Consider the following 6,000-nt stretch of genomic DNA (forward strand, 5'->3'; position numbering starts at 1 on the left):
TTCATTTCTTTTTAATGGAAATAAATAAATACTTTACCCCATTATTATAGACAGCGTTTTTATACCATCAGCTGTCCAAAAGGCAGAATTTAAAGAATCCACGGAGATAAAAAAGAAACAACACAAAGCTACATGATAGAGAGCAGTGACTTCCAACTGGAATCACAGAATGAGTCAAGTTGGAAGGGACCACAGTGGGTCATCTGGTCCAACCTCCCAGCTCAAGTAGATTCATCCTAGAGAACGTGGCACAGGATTGTGTCCAGACAGTTCTTGAATATCTCCAGTGAGGGAGACTCCACAAACTCTCTGGGAAATCTGTTCCTGTTCATGGTCACACACATAATAAAGAAGTTCTTCCTCATATTCAGGTGGATCTTCTTGTGCAGCAGTTTCTGCCCATTGCCTCTTTTCCTACAGTTCAGCATCACCAAGAAGAGCCTGGATCCATCCTCTTGGCACCGCCCCTTCAGGTACTAATAGACACTGATGTTCAGCCATCTCTTCTCCAGGCTGAACAGGCCCAACTCTCTCAGCCTCTCCTCGTAAGAGAGGTGCTCCTGTCCCCTAATCATCTTTGTAGCCCTCTGTTGGACCCAATCCAGGGGCTCCATGTCTCTCTTAAAACTACAACTGGACACAGTACTCCAGATGAGGCCTCGCTGGGGCTGAATAGGGGGGAAGGATCACTTCTCACAGTCTGCTGGCAATTCTCTTCCTAAGGCACTCCAGGATAATATCGACATTCTTGGCCACAAGAGCACACTGCTGGCTCATGGATAGTTCTGCTCATTTCTCAGCCTTAGGAACAGTACAGTACCACTTCATTTTTAAGGCTGCAGCAATGGCTGGGATTCCCAGATAAAAGCAAAACCTACACATCATCAAGGGAGGTGGGGGTGGTGGATCCAGTTTCTGAAACCACCTTCTTGGGGTAAGCACTGCTACACTTTCAGAAAGGGAAGTTTATCCTCCAGCTCTACAGAAAATGAACATGGTGCCATTTAAAGACCCAGAGGCCCTATAAGCTGCTATAAGCAAAGTCATCCCTCCATTCCATGGTTACCACGGTTAAATGGTAAAATAGTGATTAAATAATTAGTATTCATGATGTATTTCATGAAGCTTTTTCGTACACAAACCCTCAAATGATCATTAAAGGGGAAAAAAATCCTGCAGGATGCTTTAATGCTGCTACCAACTGTATTAATTATAACATGGATATTCAGACAAAATTCAAGACACGCTTGTGAGATACAGACTACCATTTTAGAACAAAGTACATAACTAGACCCACACAGCTATGACCACAAAGATAACCTGCAGAGAGAGACAGATACAGGGATGCTGCTTTATCTTAAAAAAATCCAAACAACAACAAAAAACCCAAACAAACAAAACCAAAAACAAACAAAAACAAACTAAAAACCAAAAAAAACCCAAACATTTCAGCTGGCAAGGAAACATGAAACTACAACAACACCATATTTTTCATGAGTCCCAGATCAATATAAAGCTATATGCCTTGTGCACTGAACCAGCTATATTATGTGGTAGATGTCGTTTCTATTTTTAATATGGTTCATCTTTAGTTCAATTAGAAATATGTGGATGAAATGCCCACCTAATTTTGTTGACGCATGGCAAGTCTTTAATGTCAGCAGTTGGTCAGAAGAAATACAGATAAACAGAGGTAAGAATTTAGTCTTAAAAATGAAAAGATGTTAATAATATCTTAATTGTATTATAGTGTATTACACTTTAGCTTTAAGCAATTTCATTCATTGTGTATGCAACATTTAAACTTCTATTAGCCTCTCTGGGTGCGAAAATGACTGAGAGTTGGAACCACAGAGAAGGAAAAGATGTGCTCGGTGTTGCATTACGCCCTTTCTTTTTTAACAAGAGGACAACAGCTTCAATCATAGTCATGCTAAAAAAATCTGCATTTGATTATATTTAATCCAACTTATTTATCTTTTGTTGACATAACAACGGTAATTTGAAAAAAAACATGACTAATGTATCACTGACCTGCATCATATATATTTACACAAGAATAGGTACTCTGCATGTTTAAACTGTCTCTAGAAGCACATGTAGCAATACACAAAATCAAATATGAATAAAAGCTTTTTAGGTTTTCAGCCATTGTTTTAAGGAAAAAAAGGCCCACCACGTTTTGTAACATAGATACTAGAGAATATATAATATTTAATTTAAAACTGAAACAGTCTGCTAATTTAAAAGAGAAATTTAACTACATTTTCTTCCCAGTGTCAATACTTTGAGCACAATTCTAATTAATTTTTTCCATTATACTGCTTACAAACACTTAAAAGAAGACAAGTTGTAAATCTAGTCCTCTAAATCATTTTATAAGGGATGCCATTCCATTTTGATAGGAAAATGTTATGCACTACATAATACAAAAGTGGTGGTAGCAGCTGTGGGTTCCCTATCACAGGTTTGCAAACACATCTAATCTAATTGATGAGCTTTTGTTTAAACATTCATTGATATGCATCCTGTGACGCATATGGTTTCAAGGATTCAGAGCAATATACAGCCCAAGTGATCTGCCTGTGATGTTAAAACAACTTTTATATGACTGAGAATGCAAAACATCTTTATTAATGTACTTTTACAAATAAAAAAAGCAACAACAAAACAAAACAATAAAAACAGCAAAAAAACCCTAACCAAAGTCCCTTAATTATTATATAGCTGTGCTCACTCCAGTTCCCATTGAAACCTACAATTCAATTCACACTGATTTTAATAGAATGATCAGAACCAGTGTGAATAAATACTTATCCTCTGTGCTTTGGAACACACAATTAAAAAAAACTAATTTGAAATCTTCCATTACTGTAAGCAACTTACACAATCTTATGCGCTCATGCAGACATAAACTGAATTATAGGTTTCATGTTATCACCTGAGGTAACATCATATTTTGCAAACATAACAATTCTTCATGTGATTTTCCTTTGTTCCAAACATCTTTCTTGCACGTTGCTCAGAACTGACTAACACTTTTTCTTTATTACTGAAAATAAATTAGATTTCTCAGGTATAAAATCTGAAAACAGTTGATTTTATCTCATTTGGCCAAATTCAAATCTATTTGTCCAGAAAGCAATTACATGTAATTTAACATCAAGTTGCCATCTTCTTTTTCTTCAAGTAGCATTTCAAGATGTTTGAAGGCTCGATGTGTGTCAATAGTCTTAATTGACAGATTGTCTTTTTCTCAATATTTGGCCTATGAAAAGCCTTCCTCCAAATTTAAATAAAATTGCACTTGGAATTTACTATGGCTATTTCTTGGTGGATTCTGCATTTTTTTGTAATACAGAAAAGCAATTCTTCTAGCTTTCATATTGTGGAAACAGATAAAAACCCCCACCAAAACACTAAAGAAAATTTAGGTAAATTGCAGAAAATTCTAGGTGAGAGGGAAAGAATGGGGTCTCTGGTTTACCGTGGTGCCTTGTTCTCTACAAAAATACTGAATAAAAGATCAGTTACAGGGAAAACTATGAATATTGAACAAAACAGCAAAATGGTAGTTTTTGTTCTCACTTCAGTCCATGAAAAGAACTATCACTGTAAAACTTCTATTTGGGAGGATATATGGCACAGTTAAAATGAGACTCTTTCACATGGAGTACTTGGAGAAAAACAACTTCCAACAGAAGTATACTATTTACAATGAATCTAATCAGAGACCTTTATTTGGTCTGAGTGTTGTTTTCTTTTTTTTCTAAAAGCCCTCTTGGTTAATTGCAAATTCATCAAGAAGGTCCTTCCAATTTCTCGTTACAGCTCTACTTCTAGTTCTATCTGCAATTCCCTTGTGAAGCAGTAATTTTTGGCATTGTTTGTGCCACCTTTACAGTTCAATTCAGCAGCTCCCTCTCTCTCCTAAGGCAGAAGTTGCTCTTAGCTCCCTGCACTGCAGTGCAATGCAGCCGAAGTACCAGCAGTACCAAGTGTGTTTATCTGAATAGGTTTCTCTTGTGTTGTACTAACCTCTGCAATCCAGCCCCCCCTACATCAAAGATACACTCATCAGTGTCCTAATCCTTTACAGAAAGGAGAGAAGGATACCGTCAATCACAGGGGAGCCTTTGGGTGATCTCAGCATCTTTCTATGAGACGTTCTTCCTTCTCTCCACCTGTCTTTATGTGCTTCTTCCTTATTTCTTCCTTCTTTTCTCAGCCCCCTCCTTCCTCTACAGATGTGCCATGGCCGCCCCAGCGAGCATGACTCAGCTCCCACCCTCGCCCCCTACTCACACTGCATCCACACTGCTTTGCAGGATTAGGGTCCCAAGACTAATCAGTGACTTCCATGTTCAATTACCTCCATGTTACCCAGCCCTCCAGTCCCTGCGGTGTCCTGCCTCCCCTCAGCACTGCCAGACCAGCTCCTATGCCTCCTCTACCCTGCAACAACTATTTAAATGAGGCGGGGGTTGCCTCAAAAGAACTCACCATCCCATAGCTCTTCCTAACCCTGGGACTTGGATTATACTTTTCTTGACTGTGACTTCTCCACACTCCCCTCCCCATATACTATCGGAGGCGTCTCGGGACCTAAATTCGAAAAGCACCCTGCAAAGCAGGAACTTGGTGTGTTTTGGAAAAGTCCTCTCCTGAGGCTGCAGGGGAGGGAGTCCCCCGCTCCCCGTCACGGGTCACGAATGCTAAACTATTCTCCCAACGCAGTCAATGTGAGCTACAATCCTTGAAGGAAACCCACAGTGACAAAAGCAACGGTGTTTTCAAAAAGCCTTAAATTTTTTTTCTTTCTTTCGTTCGTTCCTTTTTTTTCCCCCTTCCTTTTCTGTTGCAGGGTATGAAACCCTGCCTGTTCCCTTCTTAACAGATCTTAGAAAGTGTTGGTTCCTTGAGGAGCTGGAATTGACAACCTTTGTGTACCTTTGATTTTCCTCGCCATCCTTACTGCTAGGACATCTGCAAACTTGTTTTCTTCAAGCATCTGGAGTCTGCGAACCTCGACACCCCTTGTTTTTGCTCCCCTAGCGTGCAAAAGTTCCGCCAGCTTTAATATGCCAGTCAGCTTCTAAAGCAGAGATCAGACGCTCACACCTCCTCGGATCTGTGCAACCTGCTCTCTCTGTGCAAAGAGCGAGCGAGATCTGGATGGAGCTGGAGTGAGCAGCAGCCGAGCACAAACTGCTCACGCTCACCGCGGAGATGAAGGGGAACCCCGCGCTCCCGTCCAGCGCTCGACCTGCCCCGAAGAGAGCTTTGCCCCCGCGCCTCCCGATGAGCAAGCCCCTTGTTAAGTTCCGTGGAAAAGTTGAAATCAAGCATGCAAAAAAGAAGGGGGAAAAAAAAAAAAAGGAAAAGGAAAAGTTGCGGGGAAGCAGCCGCGGCAGCCCGAGTGCCCGGAGCATCACTTACCGGGGGCAGGCAGCGGAGAGCCGCGGCTCTTCCCTCCGCTGCCGTTGCCGCTGCCTCCTTCTCGCGGCGTGAGGCTGCGGGAGGGAGCGAGGAGCCTCCCGGAGGAGCCGCCGAGCGTGACAGACCAGAGAAGGGGCGGACCGGAGCGGCTGTGTGGGCTTCGCGTTGCGGTGGAGCCTCTGCGGCAGTGCCGGGGAGAGAGGGGGAGCGGGCGGGCGCGGCGGGAGGCGCGGGGCGGGCGGCGGCCGCCACCATCAATAACCGGAGGCGTGGGGTGCGGGGAGGGCGATCCCCGCCGCACGCAGCGGCCGGAGCCGGAGGAGGGGAGGCACGGAACCACCCCCCCGCCGCAGGCAAGGCTAGGAAGCCTCCGTACAACAGGGCTCTTTTTCCCCCTAGAAGGGAAAAATAAAAATAGTGACTCTCAAGCATGCACTTTATTTCAGAAGATAGTGTTTTATGAGAGGTGAGGACAAGGGAGAGAATATGAAATTGCTTGTTTCAGAACAGGTTGCAACAGGCCCGATGAACACCCGGAGATCACTGCATCCCTCCTTACTC

General features: G+C 42.7%; 1 protein-coding gene across 1 annotated transcript in view; it reads right to left on the bottom strand.

Annotated features, from left to right (window-relative positions):
- The window catches only part of SV2C (synaptic vesicle glycoprotein 2C), a 112,892-nt gene extending 107,189 nt beyond the window's left edge, over positions 1 to 5,703 (bottom strand). Inside the window, exon 1 of the mRNA XM_064642217.1 lies at positions 5,440 to 5,703. The gene's annotated coding sequence lies outside the window, so the exon portion shown is untranslated. The remainder of the gene's footprint in view (positions 1 to 5,439) is intronic.
- Between the last annotated feature and the right edge of the window lie 297 nt (positions 5,704 to 6,000).

Source organism: Pseudopipra pipra, chromosome Z (assembly GCF_036250125.1).
Source record: "Pseudopipra pipra isolate bDixPip1 chromosome Z, bDixPip1.hap1, whole genome shotgun sequence".
NCBI lineage: Eukaryota > Metazoa > Chordata > Aves > Passeriformes > Pipridae > Pseudopipra > Pseudopipra pipra.